General features: G+C 38.7%; 1 protein-coding gene across 1 annotated transcript in view; it reads right to left on the bottom strand.

The window, feature by feature from the left end:
* Positions 1–26,251, bottom strand: part of LOC112310542 (spidroin-1-like) — a 137,503-nt gene that overhangs the window by 44,883 nt on the left and 66,369 nt on the right. The window contains 1 exon segment of the mRNA XM_053917333.2: positions 9,620–9,672. The gene's annotated coding sequence lies outside the window, so the exon portion shown is untranslated.

The following is a 26,251-nucleotide window of genomic DNA, read 5'->3' as shown; positions in this document are numbered from 1 at the left end:
GTCTTTTTTTTTTTCTTTTTTACATTTTTTTTCTTTCTTTTTTTAATTTTTATTGTTATTCAATTGAAAAGAAGTCTTTAAATGATTAGTATCAGCTGGTGAGAAAGGCTCATGGATTACTGGGAGACCTGGGTAAATTCTGGATGGAATCAGTTTCACAGGTGATCTGAATAGGAGGGGCTGGTTTTCCTTATATTGAGACAAGAAAATGTAGGATTATCTATCTGGCACTTTGGTTTCTTTCCCCATGTTGATATTAACCAGGCCTAATACCCTTTTTGGTTTGTCTTCTTCCTGTGGCTAGTGCAGCTACTCTATCCTGATGCCATCATACACTGTGTTTGATCCAAATTCTCAGTTATTCCCTGATCACTATCCTTTATCGTGTCTACTTTCCTAGCTACATGGTGCCTGTTTGAGAAGGGACTCTTAGAGGTGGATTCCAGAGCTGAAACATGAAGTAGATTCAGGCTAGGACATGAGGCACACAAACATGTGCCCTCAAACAGGGCAGATAATTCATTAGTAGCTGTAGAAGTTGTATACTTGACCTTTTTTTTTTTTTCAGGGAAACCTACTAATGGAGGGAACCACCCATCTAACTAGACATTGCCTCCTTTTTTCCCCAGGAATGTAAATTTAATGCAGGGTAAGATAAAGAGACCCAGAAAAACTAGGACAACAGTGAAAAGAGGGCGGTTCTGTGAAAGAGGAAGTGGTTTTAATTCATACATTTACTTTTCCATTTTTCTCAATCTTTTCTTCTGGTAGCAAATAATTTTTTGTTTACTTTCTCCTTAGGATAATAGTCATACCACAATGCCAGTAATTCATATTCCTGGAAGGAGGAAGTTCAAAAATCCCCCATAAATATGTTAATTTCTACAAATCAAAGAAAGTCCTCAGACTATTGTAAGACAGTATTCTCATATGTACACCTATTTCAAATGTGACAGAGAGATATTAGCAATTTATTATTTAAAAAAATGTTCTTATTGTTGTTCAATTACAGTTGTCTGCATTTTCTCCGTACCCCTCCACCCCACCCTAGACAAATCAACCCCCCTCCCACAACTCCACCCTCCCCCTTGAATTTGTCCATGTGTCCATTACAGTAGTTCCTCAAAACCACTCTCCCCACTATCCCCTCCCCACTCCCCTCTGGCTATTGTTAGATTGTTCTTAACTTCATATCTCTGGTTATATTTTGTTCGCTTTTTTCTTTCGTTGATTATGTTCCAGTTAAAGGTGAGATCATATGGTATTAGTCCCTCACTGCCTGGCTTATTTCACTTAGCATAATGCTCTCCAGTTCCATCCATGCTGTTGCAAAGGGTATAAGCTCCTTCTTTCTCTCTGCTGCATAGAATTCCATTGTGTAAATATACCTTAGTTTTTTGATGCACTCATTTGCTGATGGGCACTTAGGTTGCTTCCAGTACTTGGCTATTATAAATTGTGCTGTTATGAACATTGGGGTGCATAGGTTCTTTTGGATTGGTGTTTCAGTGATCTTAGGGTGTAATCCCAGCAGCAGAATTGCTGGGTCAAAGGGAAGTTCTATTTTTAGTTTTCTGAGGAAATTCCATACTGTTTTCCACAGTGGCCTCACCACTCTGCAATCCCACCAACAATGTACTAGGGTTCCCTTTTCTCCGCATCCTCTCCAACATGTGTTTGTTGATTTGTTTATGTTGGCCACTCTGACTGGTGTGAGATAGTACCTCATGGTGGTTTTAATTTGCATCTGTCTGATGGCTAGTGATGCTGAGCATCTTTTCATATGTCTCTGGGCCCTCTGTATGTCTTCCTTGGAGAAGTGTCTGTTCAAGACCTTTGCCCATTTTTTAATTGGGTTGTTTGTCTTCCTGGAGTACAGTCCTGTGAGTTCTTTATATATTTTGGAGATCAGGCCCTTGTCTGAGGTATCATTAGCAAATATGTTTTCCCACACTGTTGGTTCTCTTTGTAATTTGGTGCTGTTTTCTTTAGCCATGCAGAAGCTTTTTATTTTGATGAGGTCCCATTTGTTTATTCTTTCCTTTATGTCCCTTGCTTTAGGGGACATGTCTGTGAGGATGTTGCTGCGTGGAATGTCTGAGATTTTCCTGCCAATGTTTTCCTCAAGGACTTTTATGGTGTTACAACTTATATTTAAGTCTTTTTTTTTTTTATTGTTATGCAATTACAGTTGTATGCCTTTTCTCCCCATCCCTCTACCCCACCCCAGGTGAACCCACCTCCCTCCCCCCTCTCCACCCTCCCCCTTGGTTTTGTCCATGTGTCCTTTATAGTAGTTCCTGTAATACCCTCTTCCCACTATCCCCACCCCCACCCCCCACCCCCGCCCTGGCTATTGTTAGATTGTTCTTAACTTCAATGTCTCTGGTTATATTTTGTTTGCTTTTTTCTTCTATTGCTTATGTTCCAGTTAAAGGTGAGATCATATGGTACTTGTCCCTCACTTCCTGGCTTATTTCACTTAGCATAATGCTCTCCAGTTTCATCCATGCTGTTGCAAAGGGTATAAGCTCCTTCTTTCTCTCTGCTGCGTAGAATTCCATTGTGTAAATATACCATAGTTTTTGGATCCACTCGTTTGCTGATGGGCACTTCGGTTGCTTCCAGTACTTGGCTATTGTAAATTGTGCTGCTATGAACATTGGGGTGCACAGATTCTTTTGGATTGGTGTTTCAGTGTTCTTAGGGTATAATCCCAGCAGCGGAATTACTGGGTCAAAGGGCAGTTCCATTTTTAGTTTTCTGAGGAAATTCCATATTGTTTTCCACAGTGGCCTCACCAGTCTGCATTCCCACCAACAGTGCACAAGGGTTCCCTTTTCTCCACATCCTCTCCAACTTTTGTTTGTGGATTTGTTTATGTTGGCCATTCTGACTGGTGTGAGATGATACCTCATTGTGGTTTTAATTTGCATCTGTCTGATGGCTAGTGATGCTGAGCATCTTTTCATATGTCTCTGGGCCCTCTGTATGTCTTCCTTGGAGAAGTGTCTGTTCAAGTCCTTTGCCCATTTTTTAATTGGGTTGTTTGTCTTCCTGGAGTGGAGTCGAGTGAGTTCTTTATATATTTTGGAGATCAGGCCCTTGTCTGAGGTATCGTTGGCAAATATGTTTTCCCATATTGTTGGTACTCTTTGTAATTTGGTGCTGTTTTCTTTAGCCATGCAGAAGCTTTTTATTTTGATGAGGTCCCATTTGTTTATTCTTTCCTTTATGTCCCTTGCTTTAGGGGATGTGTCTGTGAGGATGTTGCTGCGTGGAATGTCTGAGATTTTCCTGCCAATGTTTTCCTCAAGGACTTTTATGGTGTTACGGCTTATATTTAAGTCTTTTATCCATCTTGAGTTTATTTTCGTGTATGGCGTAAGTTGGTGATCGAGTTTCATTTTTTTGCACGTAGCTGTGCAGATCTCCCAACACCATCTGTTGAAGAGGCTGTTTTTGCTACATTTTATGCTCCAGCCTCCTTTGTCAAATATTAATTGACCATAAAGACTTGAGTTTATTTCTGGGCTCTCTGTTCTGTTCCACTGGTCTATGTGCCTATTTTTATGCCAGTACCAGGCTGTTTTGATTACAGTGGCCTTATAATACAGTTTGAAATCAGGTATTGTGATCCCTCCTGCTTTGTTCTTCTTCCTCAAAATTGCTGCAGCTATTCGGGGTCATTTATGGTTCCATATAAATTTCTGAAATGTTTGTTCTGTATCTGTGAAATATGTCATGGGTACTCTAATAGGGATTGCATTGAATCTATAAATTGCTTTGGGTAGTATGGCCATTTTGATGATGTTAATTCTTCCAATCCATGAGCATGGTACATGCTTCCATTTGTTTGTGTCTTCCTTAATTTCTTTCTTCAGTGTTGTGTAGTTTTCTGAGTACAGGTCTTTTACCTCCTTGGTTAGGTTGATTCCTAGGTACTTTATTTTTCTGGTTGCTATATATAATGGGATTTTTTTCCTGATTTCTGCTTCTGCAGTTTCGTTGTTGGTGTACAGGAATGCCTTTGATTTGTGAGTATTGACTTTGTATCCAGCTGTTTTGCCAAATTCATTTATTAGGTCGAGTGGTTTTTTGGTGGAGTCTATAGGATTTTCCATGTACACTATCATGTCATCTGTAAACAGTGACAGTTTCATTTCCTCCTTTCCAATTTGGACGCATTTTATTTCTTTTTCTTGTCTGATTGCTGTGGCTAGGACTTCCAATACTATGTTGAATAGGAGTGGTGAGAGAGGGCATCCTTGTCTTGTTCCTGATCTTAGTGGGAAAGCTCTAAGTTTTTGTCCATTGAATATGGTGTTGGCTGTAGGTCTCTCATATGGCCTTTATTATGTTGAGGAATGCTCCCAGTATTCCCACATTGCTGAGTGTTTTTATCAGAAATGGGTGCTGTATCTTATCAAATGCTTTTTCTGCATCTATTAATATGATCATGTGATTTTTGTCTTTGTTGTTGTGTATGTTAATTTTTATGTTTATTGATTTGCGAATATTGTACCATCCTTGAATCCCTGGGATGAATTCCACTTGGTCATGGTGTATGATCTTTTTAATGTATTGCTGGATGTGGTTTGCCAATGTTTTGTTGAGAATTTTAGTGTCTATGTTCATCAGCGATATTGGCCTGAAGTTTTCTTTCTTCATTGTGTCTTTATCTGGTTTTGGGATTAGGATGATGCTGGCTTCATAAAAAGCATTTGGGAGTCTTCCATCAGTTTGGGTTTTTTCGAATAGTCTGTGAAGGATAGGGGTTAGCTCTTCCTTAAATGCTTTGTAGAAGTCTCCTGTGAAACCATCTGGTCCAGGGCTTTTGTGTGTTGGGAGTATTTTGATGACTGCATCAATTTCGCCTGCTGTTATTGGTCTGTTCGGGTTTTCTGCTTCTTCTTCATTCAGTTTTGGAAGATTATATTTTTCTAGAAATGTGTCCATTTCATCTAGGTTTTCAAATTTTCTGGCATACAGTTCTTCATAGTAATTTCTTAGAATCCTTTGTATTTCTGTGGTATCAGTTGTAATCTCTCCTCTTTCATTTTTAATTGTGTTTATTTGGATCCTCTCTCTTTTTTTCCTGATGAGCCTACTTAAAATCTTGTCAATTTTTGTTTATTTTTTTTAAAGAACCAGCTCCTGGATTCATTGATCCTTAGAATTGTGCTTTTAGGACACATGGACAAAATCAAGGGGGAGGGTGGAGGTGGGTGAGGGAGGGGCGTTCAGCTCAGGTGGGTTGGTGGGATCGGGAGAAAAGGCACACAACTGTAATTGAATAACAATACAAAATTAAAAAAAAAAAAGATATGTGCTTTTAGTCTCCATGTCATTTAACTGTGCTCAGGTCTTGGTTATTTCCTTCCTTCTACTTGCTCTGGACAGTCTTTGTTGTTGTTCCTCAAGTTCTTCTAGGCGTAGGGTTAGGTTGTTTGTTTGAAATGTTTCTATCTTTTTAAGGTAGGCCTGTATTGCTATGAACTTCCCTCTCAGGACTGTCTTTGCTGTGTCCCATAGGTTTTGGGTTGTTGTGAGTTCGTTTTCATTTGTTTCCAGAAAGTTTTTGATTTCTTTCCTAATCTCGTTCTTGACCCATTCATTGTTTAATAGCATGCTATTCAGTCTCCATGATTTTAAGTGTTTTGTGTTTTTTTCCTTTGGGGTTGGTTTCTAGTTTCAGTCCCTTGTGGTCAGAGAAAATGCTTGATATGATTTCAATATTCTTGAATTTGTTGATGGTTGCTTTGTGTCCTATCATGTGGTCTATCTTTGAAAAAGTTCCATGGACACTTGAAAAGAATGTGTATTTTACTTCTTTGGGATGATAAGCGCTCTATAGATATCAGTTAAGTCCATTTCCTCTAGGGTATTGTTAAGTGACACAATATCCTTCTTGACATTTTGTTTGGAAGACCTGTCCATTTTTGACAGTGGGGTGTTAAAGTCCCCTACTATAATTGTGTTGCTGTCAATGTCTTTCTTGAAGTCCTCCAAGATTTTCTTTATGTATTCGGGTGTTCCTATGTTGGTAGCATATATATTTACAATGTTTATGTCTTCTTGGTGGGTTGTTCCCTTAAGTATTGTGAAGTGACCTTCTGGGTCTCTCTTTATGGCCCTTCTTTGGAAGTCTATTTTGTCTGATATGAGTATTGATACCCGTGCTTTTTTTTTTCCTGTCCATTTGCTTGGAAAATTTGTTTTCAGCCGTTCACTTTCAGTCTGTGTAAGTCCTTTGTCGTGACATGGGTCTCTTGTAGGCAGCATATGTGTGGGTCATGTTTTCTTATCCATTCAGCTATTCTATGTCTTTTGATTGGAGCATTTAATTCATTTCCTTTATGGTTATTATCGAAACATAGTTATTCATTGCCATTTTTTCCTACCTGTGTTCCTCTGTCTTTCTCTTTTCCTTTCTTTCCTTAAAGCAGCCCCTTTAGCATCTCTTGCAGACCTGGTTTGGTGGAAGTGTATTCTTTTAGACTTCTTTCGTCTGGGAATCTCCTTATTTCACCTTCTATCTTGATTGAGAGCCTTGGTGAGTAAGTAGCCTTGGCTGCAGCCTTCTGGTTCTCATACTTGGAATATTTTTTGCCATTCTCTTCTGGCTTGGAGCATTTCCATGGAGAAGTCAGTTGCTAACCTTATTGGGGCTCCCTTGTATGTTACTTCCTTTTTCTCCCTTGCTGCCTTTAAGATCCTCTCTTTGTCTTGGAATTTTGCCATTTTAATTATGATATGTCTTGCAGTGGGTCTCTTTGGGTTCCTCTTGCTTGGGACTCTCTGTGTTTCCTGGATTTGGGTGACTTTTTCTCTCCTCAGATTAGGGAAATTTTCCATCATTACTTTTTCAAACTGGTTTTCTATCCCTTGCTCTTCTTCTTCTCCTTCTGGAATCCCTATTAAATGGATGTTGTTATGTTTCATGTTGTCCTGCATTTCCCTTAATTCCCGTTCATTCTTTCTGAGCCTCTTTTCCTTTTCTTGCTCTTTCTGGGTGTTGTTTTTCGACCTTATCCTCCAGCTCACTGATCCAGTCCTCTGCTTCCTCAAGCCTGCTTTTGATTCCTTCTACTGTGTTCTTCAGTTCAGAAATTGTATTCTTCATTTCCTCCTGGCCCTTGTTGATATTTTCTATTTCATTTTTTATGTTGATACAGTTTGCAGTGAGTTCATTGTAGTTTCCCTCTATTATCTGGTAATTCTTTGTGAGCTCATTAAGCTTCATTATACCCAATTCTTTGAACTCATTGTCTGATAGTTGACTTACCTTTTTTTCATTTAGCATTGTTTCTGAGACTTCCTCCTTTCCTCTCATTTGGGAATTGTTTCTTTGTCTTCCCATTGTTTGTGAGATCCTTCCTGTTAGCCTCTGCTTCTTACATTGCTCTGTTCTGGCCCCCTGCGTTCATGGTGTAAACTTCTGTGGTAGAATACGTGTGAGATTCAGTGGTGCAGTCTCCTTAATCTCCTGTTCTTACTGATCTTGGGCTGTGGTTTATGTTGGCTCTGTGTAAGTCTTTGGATTTTGGTTCTTTTTCAGTCTTTGTTTGGTGTGTTTTCCCACCAGCTGTTTATCTGAGGGTCAGTCTGTCCCCCACCTCTTGTTTTCTGTTGTGCAGGTGTGGGCAGGTTGTGTTGGAGCTGGTTCTTCCATGTGTACGTGGTTTTGAGGCTTTTCTCTTCCTCTTGTTCAGTTGTTTGTTCTTAGGAACTTCTTCACTATTTAGTTGTATTTTCCAATAGGTCTTGGGTTGACTTAGTGTGACCTCCCCTCCCTCCTTCATCTTCTTTTGTTATCTGTTGGTGTTTCCTTCATTGGTGTGTTTCCTCTTTAAGCAGGTATCCTGGTGTTCCCGGCTTCTACCTACTCTTTTTTATGGTAGGCCTCCTCCGGGGTATGGGTATGCGCGGGACGTTCCTTGATTAGCACTCTACCTGTTTCCGTGGTCTCAGGCCTCTTGAGTTGTACACTCCTTAGTCTGTGCCTGTGGTCTCAGTTCCCTCCGTGATGAGTTGGGGACACTCCCCGGTAGGTGTGCACACTCCCCGGTTGGTGCCTGTTGTCTCAGTTCCCTCTGAGATGAGGTGCAGACACTTCCCAGTTGGTGCCTGTGGTCTCAGGTCCCCCGAGGTGTGTACTCTCCCCGCCCCCCCCCCCCCGTGCTTCAGATTTGGGCTCGATACCCCCCACACCTCCAAGGGAGCGACGGATGGGTGGGTGGCCTGAGGGGAGAGGATACTGGAGCTAATGCTGCAGGGGAATTCCCCAAAGTGCCCCTTAAGGTCTTTTTCTTTTTGGGAAAATTCTCCTGCTAAATCCCGTGGCTTCCTCCATACAAGGAATTGCCTGTCCTCTCACTCAGCCCACCTCTCCAGCTAGACCAGGACTGTCCGGGTCAGGGCCCCACATGGCCCAACTCTCGACTCTCCCCAGCCAGCACACACAGTCTCCATGGGTTTACCACTTCGTCCTTATTCCCCTCCCTGCGACTTCAAGCAACCAGGTCTCCCTCAGTGCTGCTCAAGCCTTGTTTGGCAGAGGAGGGAGCCTTTAACTTGGCCCTCTCCCAGGAGTCTTGTGGCAGGCCTTGTGGGTGCGGGCCTGGGGCTGCAGTCACCCTGGGCCCCGTGCTGGTCCCAGGGACCTTTTTGTCCTGAAGCACTCCCCTTACTGTTTTTTCAGTGTCCTCTATACTTTTTGGTCTCCTATCTTCATAAATGCTGGAGTACTGTTGGCTGTTTGCTTTGTTCCTCAATATATCAGGTAGGTGTTTCACCCATGTGCAGGGGGAAGTGGACTCTGCTCTCACCTATCTCGCCACCATCTTTTTTTCCCCTGATATTAGCAATTTAAAGAGAGAGCTGCAGGCAATATTTCTGGCTTCCCACATTTTTCTACTGTTAAAGCAAATGGTAATCTGGCAGGATTTTAGAACTGGTATCACCTATGCTTACTTAATAATAAAATCTTGAATTTGGAATGGGTAGTTCATCTGGCTATGGCTAGTATTCCAAAAGAGTAGAGAGCTAGAAAGAAGAATTTTTATAATTTATTGCCTGACTGGTATGTGGCCACAGACCTTAAGCTGATCCACTCAACTTAGCAATAGCCAGATGGATCTTATCCTTATTGCCAAATTGCTGGGGAAATATAATTAAACAAAAATTTCTTGCCAACCCGATAAAACCTCTCCATAAAATGTAGAAAAGAATAAAATAGTTTAATTATTGAATAAGCATTAAACAAGATTGAGATGTACATTACAGGCCATCCATCAAATAGACTACAGGTACAAAAAATAATTCATACTCTTGTATATACATGTTAACCTATTAATGTGTATATGTTTTATATATATGTTAATTTACTATGTACACATTAATTGTATCTATCTAGAGGAAAAATAAAATTTATCATCTTTTTTACATGCCAGAAGTTACATCTGGGAACTAAATTCCCTCAGACAGGGAGACTGGACGTCACCCTTCTTGGTGTTTACTTTTTAAAGAGATGACTCCTTGGTCTCCATGAAGAGCAAACATTCCTGGGAGGCAAAACTGCAAGAGGTGGATTTAGTTCTTAAAAAGATTTACGTACCTTTCAAAGAGGCAGAACTAGTATTTGTAATCTCAGGTTTTCTGAAGGAAATCCTAAAATAAAAGTGGGAAGAAGAAAGTACATTTTTGCATTAAGGAAAATTTTCAATTGATTTCTTCAGATTTTTATTTACCCTTACACTGGCAAAGAAAAGTCCAGGTTACAGTCCCAGAGGGCCTATAATGCATAATAAATTACCTAGACAGGGAATAAGAAAAGGCCTTAGTAACTGGATCTCTAGAATATTAGGTGAGCACTGGTTCTCAGTTAAAAACAAGATAACAAGATGGAGTTACTTGTGCTAAGTCTCGTATCACCAAACCAAGACTTAATTACAGTTTTGGCTTTCCCAGAATGGAATTTTAAACCTGCCAATCAGGAATAGCCTGATCAGTACTAGTTAGATAATCTTCCTGATAGGCTCCTTACTATCAGGAAGTACTATCTCCTAAAGGAAAGTAACCTTACAATAACCAATCTGCTTTTATACCTGGTATAACTTCCTTGTTCCTCCTCCCTTCTGCCTATAGAAGTCTTCCTTTTTTTTTTTTTTAAACTTCTTGGAGCTCCTTTCTATCTGCTAGATTGAATGCTGCTCTATTCAAATTGATTTTTACTCATATAAAAACAATTTTTAATATGTTTCACTTTATTTTTTAACACAGCAAAGGGGCAATGTCCCATTATAACTGAGACATAAGGTCATGGTTGGAGTAACAAGAGGGATTTGATGCTGGGTTTGACATACATAGGTTAGAGCTGCTTCAATACTCCTGGTTTGTGTGACTTCTAGAATACAGGTCAGGGATCAGCCTGAAGATAATCAAAAAGCAATTTGAGCCTAGATACGAGAACATTAAAAGTTACAGAGAGATAGATTTATATACAAAGGCCTTTTTGTTTTTTACAACCATATTAAAATTTACTCCTTTTACCCAGGTTAACAAAATATATCACAAGGAAAACTAAGCATTGGGTTAAATAAAAACAATATTTTTGAAAGTAGAACACATTTTTTTTTTAGGAAATAATATTGCTAATGGTCACATCTAGATCAATTTACTACACTAGAACAACAAAATCTTAGAGGATAGCTATGCTCAACTGAGCCACTTATTTGCACTATAGTAAAGCTGCTTGAACTCATCCCTGTGATCAAGATTTAAAACCATTTTAAGAGATAAGACTTTGTGTTTTATAGCCACCTCTGTAAGAGGTGCTTTTCCTTCACCCAAAAGTCAAAGCTTATTAGAAGTTTGACAATATTTACTTTTTTTCTCATTATGCCTTCTATTCAAAATAATATTATCATTAGTAATATAGTTTATATCTTGTCTGACCTGGATGATGCAGTCCAAGAAGTGGAGTTTGAGAAGACAAACCCTGCATTCATTGAGAAAGGAATGGTCTTCTGTGTGTAGGCCACGTACCATGACTCACTTCCCCTAGTTATATAAATAGAGGGCTCAGAGTTCCTTGATCTTCAGTGAACTGGGGTAAAGAGTGAGAGGAATGGTGAAAAGGATGTGTATTTACAAATGAACTACCCTGTTGAGGTGGAGCAGGTCCTGGAGGAAGATATTTCATATAAGGTGCCATCTGAGCAATAATACACCTATGGAGAGGGTGGTGGAATAGAAAGCATTGGTGGACCTTAAGCCTGTCTATAAATCAAGTGAGAAGTATCTGCAGCCTGGGAAGGATATGGGATTTGATGGCCTATTGTAAATGGAGAATATAGTATGGTACAAAATGCTGTTCTGGAGATATAATATGATGAGAATTCAATATCGGTGGTTGACTCTGATATTCAGAATAATGGTGAACAGGTGCAGAGGCAGGCAGTGGTGGTGATTGCCTGAATTTGAGTTATTCTGAATAGGGAGTTATTAAATTGCTGTTTTCTTGTTGAAATAGTTTTCCTGACTCACAAAAGGAGGTAGAGGTGAAGCCAGGGACAATTAATTCTGGTAGATGAGCACTCATGTCTTCTTATGGCTGATTATATGACTCTGGCACATGTTACAAAGGAGGTGGTAGTATAACCTACTACTTTGGTGGAATACAGTTCATATGATGCCTGTCTGTTGGCATTAGAAAAGGATTACAGATTTCATTTGGTGGTGGGGCAATGTGCAGAACAAACATTTTTTTTCTTTCTGTTTTTAACAAGTGTTTTTTAAAAAGAAATAGGCAAAGCCAGCTTTCTTTTCACAATCAAAATGCAGATCAAATGGAAACATTGTGGTATTTAACCTTCACAAGTTTGAGCCTCCACAAATAATGCAATCAAGTTTTACATTTTCAACAGCCCTTCTACATATGCTCCATCTTCTCTATCTTGGTTCCAAGTTTTATCTTCCAAAATGAACATTTTCAATTTAGGTATAGACAGCAAGATTTTAAGCTCTCATATGGCATAAATTGATATGAGTGTCCAAGTCCCTTTGAGATAAATAGGTTCTCTTACATTTTTGAACACTGCTACACATGAAGAGAGAACCTTGTGTGTGTACCTCAATTCGCTCCACAGGATTATCACAGTGTGGATACACCCTATCGCCTTCTTTTCTATAGAAAACAGCACACCTACAGCAAAAAGCGTGCTTGCATGGAATCATCCACCCATAGATTTTATTGGGTGGGTGAGTTGCATTCTTCACAGAAATGAATTGGGGTGCCATCCTTTTTACCTGGGATGTTTGTCTTAAAGTCCCAAAAAGATTTTGAGGAGCTATTTGATCATATCTAGACAATTTACTCCCAGCAGAGTTGTAATAGCCTTCCTTGCAGGAGCTAAGTCCTTCGTTGGCTCACTCCATGATTTGGCTCTCAGGGTGCACTTGGAGCAGAAGTGAACCTCACTGACTCAGGGAGCGAGTGCATGCACCCTACCTATGCTGTGGGCTCCAGGAGGCAGAAGTGGGCTTGTGTTGCTCCAGCTTTGATGTCTTCTTACCTAACCCCATTACAGTGACTGCATCAGGCAGAAGGTGAAAGAGCAAGCAAATGACAAGTTTCAGTGTTGAGATGGCTTAGGCTGCTCTTCTTACACTACAAAGAAAAGTAGCCTTTAACTGGAAAGAGACTAATCCAGAATGCGCTCGGGGGAAAGAATATGCAGAGGCACTAGTACCTAAAGGCATAATCTCTAGTCAGGTAAGGCAGCCAGCCTGCTCTTGAAGGACTTTTTTTTAAAACATGACATTATATTTTTTATTATAAGGTTTTGGAAAATATGATTTCGCAAAACATATGAAGATAGAAATACAATATCCTTACTCAGAGATTGCAATGCTAATATTTTTATATACCTTGCTATATAAAGATATCATATGTATCACATAAATTATGCCCAGAAATGGATATATTTATGCATTTGAACAATGTAGTATTTTGCTTTTTGGGGGTGAAAGCACCCTATATATGAAATGTTCAAATAGAGACTGGATAGCTTCTTGTCAGAGATCCTGTAGATCCAACTTCTCAAACTTCTGCCAAAGTACCCCAATTGTAGAGAAGGGTAAACTTTACCATAACTGTGAGAGTGAGGGGGAAAACTTCCAAACACCTCTGAAAACAAGATATTTCTTTGAATAGTTGGACTTTACCTTAAAATTATACGAATATAACTTCTTGCTTCAGAATATTCATTTTAATAAAAAATATTGTTTTTAATTAGTTAAATTACTTGAATCTCTCCTTGCTTTCAAAGTGTTGACTAATAGTGAAATCCTGGGAAGCTGCACCAGAATATGTGCCAAATCCTGTAGCACACTGCTGTTATCTCCACTTGGTGCTGGTACAGTAGTCTATGATGTACTACATAGAGTAGCTCCTTTACTGAGTACAAGGTAATCCATTAGAACTTGGAAATACTTTTTATGTAGACTCCTTTATAATGGTATTTGTCTACAGGGGTATTTATCTGTGAATAAATGTTCAAAGTTAAAAGTCCCAACAAATTAGGGAAGTGATTAGTCATATTAGGAAATGTTTTTCCATATCCCCAAATTTCTAATTTTCTTTCTTTAAATATTACATTCTCTTGGTATATTTGATGTATATTATAGAGCATTAGCAACTTAAAGGAAAGACTTAAGTAAAATAAAAAATAAAGGGCAGATAATGTGATGATCACTCAAAGAGAAATATGGAGCATATTAAAAACAATCACATTCATTTATGGAAAGATAAGGCTTGGATTTGCAGAAATGCCATTTGTACCGACCTTTTGATAACCTATGTCTACTATAAAGTGAGGTTCATCCTTCCTGTGATAGCTTAATTCCATCTTGTCCAGAATAAGTGTTCTTATTCTCATTTGCAAAGCAACATTGAAAAGAAACTGATGAACTACCATGACCAAATTGTGCCAAATATATGATAAAAATAATTAAAGGATAGGTCAGAGCAGGGAAATGCCCTTATTAGGCAGATTATCCATCTCTGCTGAAATGCCAAGACACAGTCAAAGCTGACCTCTGCCAAACAAAAAGACAAAGTCAGCAAGGATGTTGTCTCAGGTAGAAAATGCTACAGAGAAAAGAAAAAGAAATGAAAGCCATAAAAACATTTTTTGATGATCTCCATTTAGATACTGGAATTGTGAAAGCATACAGCTGGATCAGAATGTTTTTTCAATAATACTCCATGATTGATGGTGGGGATTTGGAGAGACTCTGAAATAGTGGAGAGTTGATAAGTTCACATTTACTGTCATGCTTTATAAAAGAAAGATATATAGCTACATAGGGCATTTTATCAGAGAGAATGAGGGAGCAGCAGAGGTAGGGTTAAAAAGAACATGATGTTGCAAATGATTATGAATCTTACAGGTGGTTGAAAGAAGGAACGAAGGGCAGAGGGTTAGGGAAAAATTGCTTCTCTTTATCCATTTCATTATTGATGAATTCTGCAAAGTTGCATGTAAGTAGATACCAGTTTTCTCATCCTGACCTATAATATCATTTCATGACTTTTTTGTCTTTATTTTGAATTTGTTATTTGTGGGCAATAGCTACTGATACTTACACTTCTGTTTTCTACGTAAGTGTACAAGGGGTCCTGTGACTCAGTGTGCACCCTTCTTTCTGCAAAATAATCCTATTTCAAATGAAGTGGTTTTCAAATCTTCTTTATATTCAGAAGGGTACAGCTGCTCTGAGGGAAGTTGGAGGGGGAGCCCAGAGTCCTACTTTCTCAACACTTGCACAACTCTGGCACACCTTTTACCCCCTCTTACAGTGGTCTTTTAGGCAGCTCAGTGAAGCACAATTTGACTACTACTCCTCAAATATATATGTTCTGAACTGATGTATAGAATATTTATAATGAACTATATCATATATCCAAAATAGTAATAGATGAGCACCAATATATCTACCACCTATGTATTTACCACCCATATATCTATCAGTGAATTTGAAAACACTGCTTTTACCCCTCACTCATCACCACCTTCATGAGAGGAAAACATACTGAGTTGTGTGTTCATCATCCTCTAGCTATTTTCAGTTATAAAAATTACATATATATATCTTTATACAAAATATTATTTAACAGATTGAGCAAAAAGGAAAAAGGACTCATCGACATGGACAACACTGTGGTGATTGCTGGGGGGAGGATGGTGTAAGGAGACTAAATGGTAATGGAAAATTACAATAAAGATTAATTAAAATATTGTTTATTTTTACATATTTTCACTTTATATGGATGAATAATACTGTGATTTTCTTTATTCCCTTAGGATTATATTTCTGACATGTTTTCATATTAACTCATGTATTTCATTCATTTTCAGTACTGTATTCTACTGTGTGAATATATTTTAATTTAAATATTCTCCTATTAATGGATATTTGGTTTGTTCTCAGGTTTTGCAATTGAAAGTGCTGCTATGAAACATTTTTGTATATGTGTCTTGTACATGTTCAAGGATTTCTCTAAGGTATGTATAAAGGAGTAGCAGTACTGGATCAGGGAGAATGAACATATTCAACTTTTCCAAAGTACTCATACAAATTTAACAGCAGAGTATAAGACTTGTCATTGCTTCTCATCTTTACCAACACTTATTAACAATACTCTTAATTTATTTGGTGGTCGTAAAACTCATATTATGTTTTTATTTTGTGTCTCTCAGGTTACAAGTGATGTTGAGCAGCTTTTCAAATTTTATAGTCTGTTTATATAGTTTCTCTTTTGTCAAATGCCTGTTCATATAATCGGGCCATTTTTTGTTAAACAGTTTGTGTTTTCCTTTATTGACTTATAGGAGTTCTTTATATATCCCAGATACTATTTTTTTGCCAGATATATTACTTGCAGTTCTCTAAGTTTGTAAGTTTCTTTTTTAAAAAAAGATTTTGTTTCTTTATTTTTTAGAGAGGGGAAGGAAGGGAAAAAGAGAGGGAGAGAAACATCAATGTATGGTTGCCTCTTGCACGCCCCCTACTGGGGGCCTTGCCGACAACCCAGGCATATGCCCTAGACTGGTAATTGAACCAGCGACTCTTTGGTTCACAGGCCAGTGCTCAGTCCACTGAGCCACACCACCCAGGGCTGTCAGTTTCTTTATGGTGTCTTGTGATAAACAGAAGTCCTCAATTTTCATGTATCAAACTTATCAATTATTTTCTTTGTTACTGTTGCTTTTCTGATATGGTAAAAATGTTTTCCCTAACCTGAGATCATAAAGGATATTATCCCTTACAATTTTTTAAGTTTGCTCTTTCAGATGGAGTCTTCATTAATTGATCTGCAACTGATTTTATATGGTGTAGTATAGGGATATTTACCCTCCATAAACATAGTCAGTTACTCCAGAACAATTTATTAAATAGTCCATTCTTTCCCTTCTGATCTTCAGTGGCTAATTCTGTAATATATCAGGTTTTCATATATGCATGCACAAGTCTGTTTCAGGATTCTGTATTCCATTCCATGGGTCTATTTTTCTATCTCATCTTAATTACTGTGGCTTTATAAAGTTTTAAGATTTTGAAAGGGGGAGCAAGTCTCCCCAATATTTTTTAGGATCACAGTAGTTATTCTTAACTATTTTCTTTGTCAAAATATTTTAGTTTGGTGGGATGTTGAAGATAAGGATGAAGAAGTCCCGAGTGAAAAGAAAGGGTGAGAAGAAGGTTTAGAAATACATGTTTACTCATGTTATAGTTATTCTAAAAGTCAGCAGTGCCTTTGGAGTCAGGTATTTTCAAAGACCAGAAGAACTGCCTGTCTAAATTTACTGGCATCATTGTCTTTGCTCTGTGAGATGAGGTACAGGGTTAACATAATTTTTTTTTTTTTTTTTACTTTAAAAGCTAACTTCTTTTGAATCTTACTATTTCTTGGGATAGTCAGCATAGCATTGTGATACATAGTGTGTGGGAGGGGAAATTTTGTCTTTTTCCTCTTAGTTCTTCTGGCTGGTTTAAAAATCAAATTCACATGAAACAGATTAACAGGAGATAATAACCAAATTTATTATGTATGTACATATGAGGTTCCATAAGAATGTGGGGCCTCTAGCCTGGTGTGGCTCAGTGGGTTGAGCGCCAGCCTGTGAACCAAGAATGTGGGGCCTGAGGACAAATTGGGCAATTGAGCTAAGGAGAAAGTGGGTTAGTGGTTTGGACTTCAAAGAGAAGGTAGGCAATTCACGGGTAGATAAGAAAGACTGAACATGTGGTAAACCAATTCTTGCCACTCTACCCAGACACAGAGGGGAGTCTAAGAAACAGACTTCACTAGGTTCCTCCCTGTCACACTTGATCATATTTATGATGCTAGGGTGATCTCTCTTCCTGGAGTAGGTTTTTCTATCTGAATTCTTCTAGGTAGGTAAAGGAGGAGGTAAAAGGCTTTTCTTGAGTCTTTTGTTTTTTTAAAAATAACCAACTTACATGTAGGGTTATCAGTGGGGAGGGGTAGGGAGGAGAATGGGAGAAAATGTACAGGGAATAGGAAGCATAAATGGTAGGTACAAAACAGACAGGGGGAGGTTAAGAACAGTATAGGAAATGGAGAAGCCAAAGAACTTATATGTATGACCCATGGACATAAACTAAGGGGGGTGGGGGATGTGGGTAGGAGGGGGTTGCCGGGCAGAGGGGAATAAAGGGAGGAAAATAGGACAAAAATATATCAATAAAAAATGACCAACTTCAAAAAAATCAATATCCCAAAAAGGCTTGTTTTGGAGTGGCAAATTCTGCTTCCCCTGAAAGCATGGCCTCTGCTGTCTGACATACTGCTGTCTAAATTCTTGTTTTGCTACTTATTACCTGCATGACTTTAGGTATATTCTTAGTCTTCCTGAGACTTATTATTTTCTTTTTTTGGTAGGGACATGGTGGTAATAATAATAACAAATAAAAACTATTATTATTTACCTGCTGTGTTAGTTTTCTATTGCTGCCATAACAAATTCCCACAAACTTAGTGCCTTGAAACAACACAAATTTATCATCTTACACTTCTGTTGGTCAGAAGTCTGACAAGGCTTTCCACTGGACTAAAATATAGTTTTCAGGAAGGCTGCATTCCTTTTTGGAGACTGTAGGGGTGATTCCATTGCCTTGTTCATTCAGAGTCTTGGCAGAATTTAGTTCCTTGCAATGGTAAGCATAAAATCGCCTTTTCCTTGTTGGCTCTCTTCTGAGGGCCAATCCCAGTTTGTAGAGGTCACCTGCATTCGTTGGCTCATGGCCCCCTTCCTCTACTTCAAAGCCAGCAGTGGTGAGTTGAGTCCCTCTCACCCTTTAAGTCTTTTTTGACTCTTTATCTATCATATCACTTTTTTTTAATCCTCACCCAAGGATACTTTTTCATTGCTTTTAGAGAGAAAGGACAGGAGAGAGTGAGAGAAACATTGATTATAGAGAGAAACATTGATTGATTACCCTCTCATACATGCACTGACTGGGAACCAAGCCTGCAACTCTTCGGTCTATGGAATGATACTCCAACCACTTAACCACACTGGCCAGGGTGTCATCAGTCTTTATCTGTCTCACTGTTTCTCTCTCTTCTTTCTCATTCCAGCTTGGAAAAGTACTCCACATTTAAGGGCTCATGTGATCAGATTGGGCCCATTTATATAATCCAGAATAATCTCCCCATTTTGAGGCCCTTAACTTTAACCACTTATGCCCATGACCCTTTTGCTATGCAAACTAACATATTCACAGGTTCTGGGGATTCATATGTGGCCGTCTTGGGTGGGGGGGAAGATTGCATTATTATTCTGTTCCTTCTGCCACACCTACTTTATATGATTGTTGTGAGGAATGAATGAACTAATGTATGTAAAGCATTCAATATAGAGCAGGAAACATTCCATAAGTCTTCGTTAATATTTGTACTATTTATCACTGGCATAATGTGCATGTTCCCCTTTTGTTTTGGGGGGGGGTTATTTATGTGACTTAATTTTACATTCTACTCACATAATTCCTTAAAAAATTCAAGCTATGTAATATTTTAAGCAAACATAATTTTTTGAAAAAATTGATGTCCTACATAGCTGTAGTGGGTTGAATTGTGTTACCATCAAAAAAAGACCAAATACTAGTCCCTGGTACCTGTGAGTATGACCTTATTTGGAATAGGGTTTTAGCAGATATAATAGAGTTAAGATGAGGTCCTACTGGATTAGGGTGGGCCCTAAATGCAATAGCTGTTATCTTTATAGGAGAAAGGGGAGGGAGGTTTAACACAGAGACACAGAAGAGAAATTTAGAGAAAAAAATAAATAGGCCATGTGATGCCAGAGGCTGAGAGTAGAGTGGTGAAGCCAAGGAGTGCAAAGGATTTCTGGCAACTATGAGAAGCTAGAAAGAAGCAAGGAAAAATTCTCCCCTAGAGCATTCACAAGGAGCATTGCCCTGCTCACACCTTGATTTTGGACATCTCAACCACAGAACTATGAGAGAATAAATTTCGGTTGTCTTAAACCACCTAGTTTGTGGTGTTTTGTTATGGCAGCTCAGGAAATGAATACAACAGCTTACAAAGTTTTTCCAAATTGTTTTTTTTCTTTGAAATAGCATATTAAAAATGGTCTTGTTAATTTCCAGCATATAAGACACCTACATTTAACTATATAAAGTACATGGCTGTAAGAGCTTTTCTAATTGTCAGACCCTAGATCTTTGGTTGAGGTAGTAGAATTATTTTTATGAATGTTTTGGATAAAAATTAATTTTAAAGAGAATCAGGTAGCCTTGTGGTAAATCAGGAAGAAAAGTTTTGTTTTTTTTTTTACATTGTAACATAAAAGACAAGTCTGTACTAGTGCTTGCTTACTTAGATGTATATAAGAAAATACAGAAAACTGTATCCAACACTTTCTGCATGACGTTCAAACAATTGGTTGATCAGGAACAAAATTTGGTTAAATGATTATCTAGTCTATATTATAAGGCTGCATCTAAATCAATTGGTAGAATTAGTTTTAAAAGCAGTGAATTATCCAGTGTTTATTGAATGCTCCCTATGTGATATAAGAGTTGTAGATGACGCCATTACTGCGCTAGTTGATTTTACTATACTCTTACTAGGTTGTGTAGTAAATATTTGCTGGGTTTCTTCCCAGGATCCATTCTCTTCCTAACAATATTCATATTTTCCTTCTGGTATCCATCCCTTTCTTTCACTGGCCACTTGCTTCAGGCTACCTAATCAGGGGTAAATTTTAGTGCTCCTGTTTGGATGCTGGTAAGAATCTTTGTGTTCCTCTTGATAGTAACAAGAAAATATGCAGTCTTGATGGTGGCTGGCAGCTATATTTTTGCTAGGATGGCAGAGCAGAAAGATGTAAACAAATTGATTGCTTGAAGATATTGAATTACTTGGTCAACCAATACTTAGATGATCCAGTTGAGTGAGAAAATATATCCTCTTTTTGTTTAAGCCAGTTTGCCTTGGGTTTTGTGTTCTTTCCAGCATAAAGTCTTATCTGATATGTTCATAAATCAATAGAAGAATAATAAATGACAATATGTAATCAAGAGCTAGGTATGCTGAAGATAGAACCCTAGCAGCATTAGCATTATGGGGAACTTGATAGAAATGCAAATTTTCAGGCCCTATCCCAGACTGTGACTTAGTAACTCTGATGGTGGGGACCAGTAGTCTTTGTTTTAACAAGCCCTCCAGGGGATTCTGATGCATGCTGAAGTTTCAAAACTGCTACCCCATATAAGTGAGATCATAAGGAATTTGTCTTTTTCTGTCTAACTTATTTCACTTAATGTAATACCCTCTAGGTTCATCTATGTTGTCACAAATGGATTTCATTCTTTTTTATGGGTGAGTAATATTCCATTGTATATATGTACCATATCTTTTTAATACAATTGTCTACTGATGGGAACTGGGGCTGCTTCCATATCTTGGCTATTATAAATAATGTTATAATAATGGGGAACCAAGATGGCGGCGTAGGTAGACACACTGTGCCTCCTCACACAACCAGAACTGACAGAAAATCAAATGGCAAGGAAGTCTGAAACCAAGGAAATAAAAACATAAACATTCATCCAGAATAGTAGGAGGGGCAGAGATGGGCACCAGGGTGGAGAGGACTCGTGTGACTGTGGCAGGACTGAGACTGGCGGAGTGTGGGATGAATGGGGCAGGCAGTCTGACCACTAGCAGACCCTGCGACCCCACATTCGCGCACAGATAAACCGAGAGGGCCGGATTCAGAGTGGTGGAGAACGGGGTAGGCACAGTGGCGGGTAGCACCCGGTGGCCCCACATTCGCATAGAGATAAACCGGGACAAATGGCGGGGAACAAAGCAGACCACGTAACCCAGGGCTCCAGCGCAGGGAAATAAAGCCTCAAGCCTCTGAGTGAAAACGCCCATGGGGGTTGGGGCGGCAGCAGGAGAGACTCCCAGCTTCACAGGAGAGGTCGTTGGAGAGACCCACAGGGGCCTAGAGTGTGCAAAAGCCCACCCACTCGGGAACCAGCAACAGAGGGGCCCAGTTTGATTGTGGGTAGCGGAGTGAAAGATTGAGGTCCGGTGGAGAGTGGAGCAGTCGCCATTGCTCTCTCTCAACCCCTCCCGCTTGTACAGCGTCACAGTGCAGCGACCAGCGTTACCTCGCCCTGGTGAACACCTAAGGCTCCTCCCCTTAAAGTAACAGACACGCCAAGTCAAAAAAAAAAAAAAAAAGGCCCAAATGACAGAACACTTCAAAGCTCCAGAAATAACTCAACTAAGTGACGAAGAGATAGCCAACCTATCGGATGCACAATTCAAAACACTGGTAATCAAGACGCTCACAGAATTGGCTGAATCTGTTCGAAAACCAGATGAAAAAATGAAGCCTATGCTAAGAGAAACAAAGGAAAATGTACAGGGAACCAATAGTGATGCGAAGGAAACTGCGACTCAAACCAAGGATGTGGACCAGAAGGAAGAAAGAAACGTCCAACCAGAAAAGAATGAAGAAACAAGAATTCGGAAAAATGAGGAGAAGCTTAGGAACCTCCAGGACATCTTGAAACGTTCCAACATCCGAATTATAGGGGTGCCAGAAGGAGAAGAGGAAGAACAAAAAATTGAAAACTTATTTGAACAAATAATGAAGGAGGCCTTCCCCAGTCTGGCAAAGGAAATAGACTTCCAGGAAGTCCATGAAGCTCAGAGTGTCCCAAAGAAGCTGGACCCAAGGAGGAACACACCAAGGCACATCATAATTGCATTACCCAAGATTAAACGCAAGGACCTACATGCAAGATTACTGTATCCAGCAAAGCTATCATTTAGAATGGAAGGGAAGATAAAGTGCTTCTCAGATAAGGTCAAGTTAAAAAAGTTCATCGTCACCAAGCCCTTATTATATGAAATGTTAAAGGGAGTTACGTATGAAAAAGAAGATAAAAAATATGAACCGTAAAAATGACAGCAAACTCACAGTTATTAACGACCACACCTAAAACAAAAACAAGAGCAAACTAGGCAAACAACTAGAACAGGAACAGAACCATATAGATGGAGATCACATGGAAGGTTGTCAATAGAGGAGTGGGAAGGGGAGAGGGGGGGAAAGGTACAGAGAATAAGTAGCATAGATGATAGGTGGAAAATAGACAGGGGGAGGGTAAGAATAGTGTAGGAAATGTAGATGCCAAAGAATTTATAAGTATGACACATGGACATGAACTATAAGGGGGAATGTGAGAGGGAGGGGGTGGACAGGATGGAGTGGCATGGGGGGGGAAATGAGACAACTGTAATAGCATAATCAATAAATATATTTTAAAAAAAGAAAGGGAAATGGTTTCTCTTAAGAAAAGTTAGTTCTGACTGCTATATTTTTGAAGCTTTTCTTTGTACCATTTTAGATGCAAAAAATCATGGAAGATTGCGTATTTGGGTGGTACTTTTTAAATAACAATTCTTTCAGTCTCTTGAGAAGATTGTAGGCGAATTTTAAAACTTAACACTTTGCTTTTGGGGAACAGAACCTCTTTTCATTTTAAGGTGGATTTTCTGATGCTTTTAGACATAATAGCTCATTAGTTCTGTTTTTGTCATCCTAATTTGGCATGAGTGGGTTGAAGTCATCTTTATACTGCAGTGTTATGAGCATGGCTGAAGCATTAAAAACTTTATAATAAAAAAAACCCAAACAAACAAACAAACAAAATAATGTTACAATGAATATTGGGATGTGTATATCTTTTTGAATTAGTGTTTTGGATTTCTTCAGATAAATACACAGAAGTGGGATTGTTGTGTCATAAGGTAGTTCTATTTTTATTTTTTTGAGGATACTCCATATTATTTCCTGTAGCGGTGGCTCCAATCAGTATTCCCACCAACAGTGCACTTAGGTTGCCTTTTCTCCACATCTTTGTCAATACTTGTTTTTTATTGATTTATTGATGATAGCCATTCTGACAGGTGTGATATAATTTCATTTATATGTAGAACCTAAAAAACAAAACAAAAATTCATAGAAACAAAGAACAAACTTATGGTTTCCAGCTGCAAAGGTGCCTGAGGGGCTACGTGAAAAATTGGAAAGTATTAGGAAGTACAAACTGTATATTATAAAACAGTCATGATTATGTAAAGTGCAGCACAGGGAATATAGTCAACAGTATTGTAATAACTATATATGGTGCCTGGTGGGTACTAGACTTACAAGGAGGATAACTTCATAAGTTATATAATGTCTAACCACTATGCTGTATAATATCAAATGTCAAGTGTAACTGAAAAATTAAAAATACCCTGAAAAACTATTACCCCAGAAGTTCAGGAAAGGAGGACCTCATAGAGAAGGTGAGATGAAGTAAATATAGGAACAGGTTGAACTTTTAAAAATAAGACTGAGGTAGCAGTAGGAATAAAGGCACAGAAGTAGGAATGAATGTTCTTTATTGGGCATTACCTGGCTAATTGTGACTTTAATCAAATATGTTGAGATCAACCTGTTTGGACTATAACCATAGAATATTAAGAGCATCAAGTCATAGAAAGAGAATGGTCTAGTCTTACTTCTAGTGGTGTAAGGCATATAGAGAAGCATCCTTCCTGGACTTCAAACATTTGTTTGAAGAGAGTTACTTTCATATTGTCAAAGTTTGACACCAGCAAGGTGACCAGCAACCCTGATAATTTAACCTGTCCTGGCTTTCTATGACTTTGGGTGTAATTCCTGTCTTTTCCCTCCTTCTTTTCCATATTTTATGGAAGAATTTTCACTTTAAATACTGATGTTATGTTCAAGGTTTTATATTACCAGAGCAGCCCACACTGTCTGCTCTGTTTGATAATGTGTCCTTGGATGGAGCTGCTTACATTCCACCTTTTCCCCTAAAGTGTTATAAGCCATGCATAATGACACAGACTGTGGAATTATGGAATGGGATCTGACTTTGGTTCAGAGAGAATGCTGAAAAATGAGAGACAAGCATTTTAAAGCTAAAATACTAATGGATACAAAACAAACAAACAAACACTAGACCTTGAAGCCTTACTCGTTTCCATATTTGTCTAGACCTAAGTTTTTGCTGGTAGTGGGTGGGTGTGTAAGTGACAGTGGGGTTGAGGGAGGATAGGAAGGGTTTTAACCTAATGATGCAAATAACTTTTCCTTATGGAGAACCAGCTTCGTGCTAAGAAGTGCCAGACAGTGAATAAGCATTTCAAAAGCAGAAGCACTGCTCAGTGTATTTAGTCATTAGTCATTATTTAATTAGTCTTGATAATGGAGCTTCATTTAGAGAGACTATAATTTAATAGTCCTAATATTGAATGACCTTGTTACGGCAAAGTTGCTTGTCTTTGTGTATATATTTGTGTGTAAAATGTAAATGATATGAGTGGCTTTGGAGTTGGGCCAAAAAATCCTCAGCACCAAGCTAAGGTTACTTGAAATCTGCTTGCTTTGCTGGTCAAATTGAAGGATGCCTGAGACAAGCAATAATTTTTTCCCCTCTGCCACTTTGGGAGGGCAAAGCAGCCAATGAATCACAGGTTGTTTGTTCAGATAGACTGACCCATCATTTCATTTGATTTGAGGTTCTAAAGTTTAATTTTGATAAGGGAGAGACTGTAGGAAGAAAATGTTCAAATCATGGGACACTAGTGAATTGTATGGCTAGAGGAGTCATCTTCACCTGACACTTTACTTAGAGGAGCAACTTGGAGCTCTGTTAGCCTGTTTCCTGGTGGGACAATTTCTGCAGGCAGAATGTTTTCCATAGGCATAGGCTGGTGGAGCCTTGGATTTCTAATCCTTTCTTGGACAAGGTGGTGCTTTGGTAGCCTTAACACAGGACTGATAATTTCTCCATGTTATCCTAGACTCTCTATCCAGTGTTTGCTTCTGAACTATATGAGGTTTTGGCTATTTGGGAGATGAGCATTGTGTATTGCTTCCCTTCTTCACTCTGGGGATTTTGAGCTTTGGTATGATTTCAGAGACCCTTTTAGATGTTCCATTTCTAGGTTCATTTTCAATCATGAAATGCATCTCTGGCCTTCAGTGTGACTTGAAGTTAAAGAAAGATATATAGTCTGACAAACCCTACAGGGTCTTTTGTGAAGTATTTAACCTAAGTCCCTGTTGCAGCCAACATATCCATGAGACAGCTGACAGTTATTGCATAACTATGAAGTATTAGACATTGTAAGATAAAAGCAAAGATGTAAAAATGTTAAACATATAGATTATATCTGCATACAACTGGTTTACAGACTTTGTTATCATGTTTCTTTTACAAAATTTACTGGTTCTTTGGTTGGTTTCTCTACTGGTGAGTACAAAGTACTTTTAGATTGCAGTTCTGCCTCTATACTTCCTGAACAGTGTACTTTTGGGTGAGTCTTACTCTCTCAGTCACAGTTAACTCAACTGTGAAAGAGATAACACTCGATCTTGATCTTCCTCACTCATGGGGTTGTTGTAAATGTAGCTAATGGTCCCAGTTTGATTCTAAGCTGGTATTACCCTGTGAATGGGACGTGCGTGGGCATATGTGGAAGGACCATGAGGCAGATTTGCCAGGAGTCTGTTACAAAGGACTGCAGATTCTCTTGGAAAAGAAATCCTAAGCAAAAATTGATTTAGGCACATGAACTTGCTATAGGAGC

Source organism: Desmodus rotundus, chromosome X (genome assembly GCF_022682495.2).
Source record: "Desmodus rotundus isolate HL8 chromosome X, HLdesRot8A.1, whole genome shotgun sequence".
In the NCBI taxonomy this organism is placed as follows: Eukaryota; Metazoa; Chordata; class Mammalia; order Chiroptera; family Phyllostomidae; genus Desmodus; species Desmodus rotundus.
This window is presented reverse-complemented; position numbering and strand designations above follow the sequence as displayed.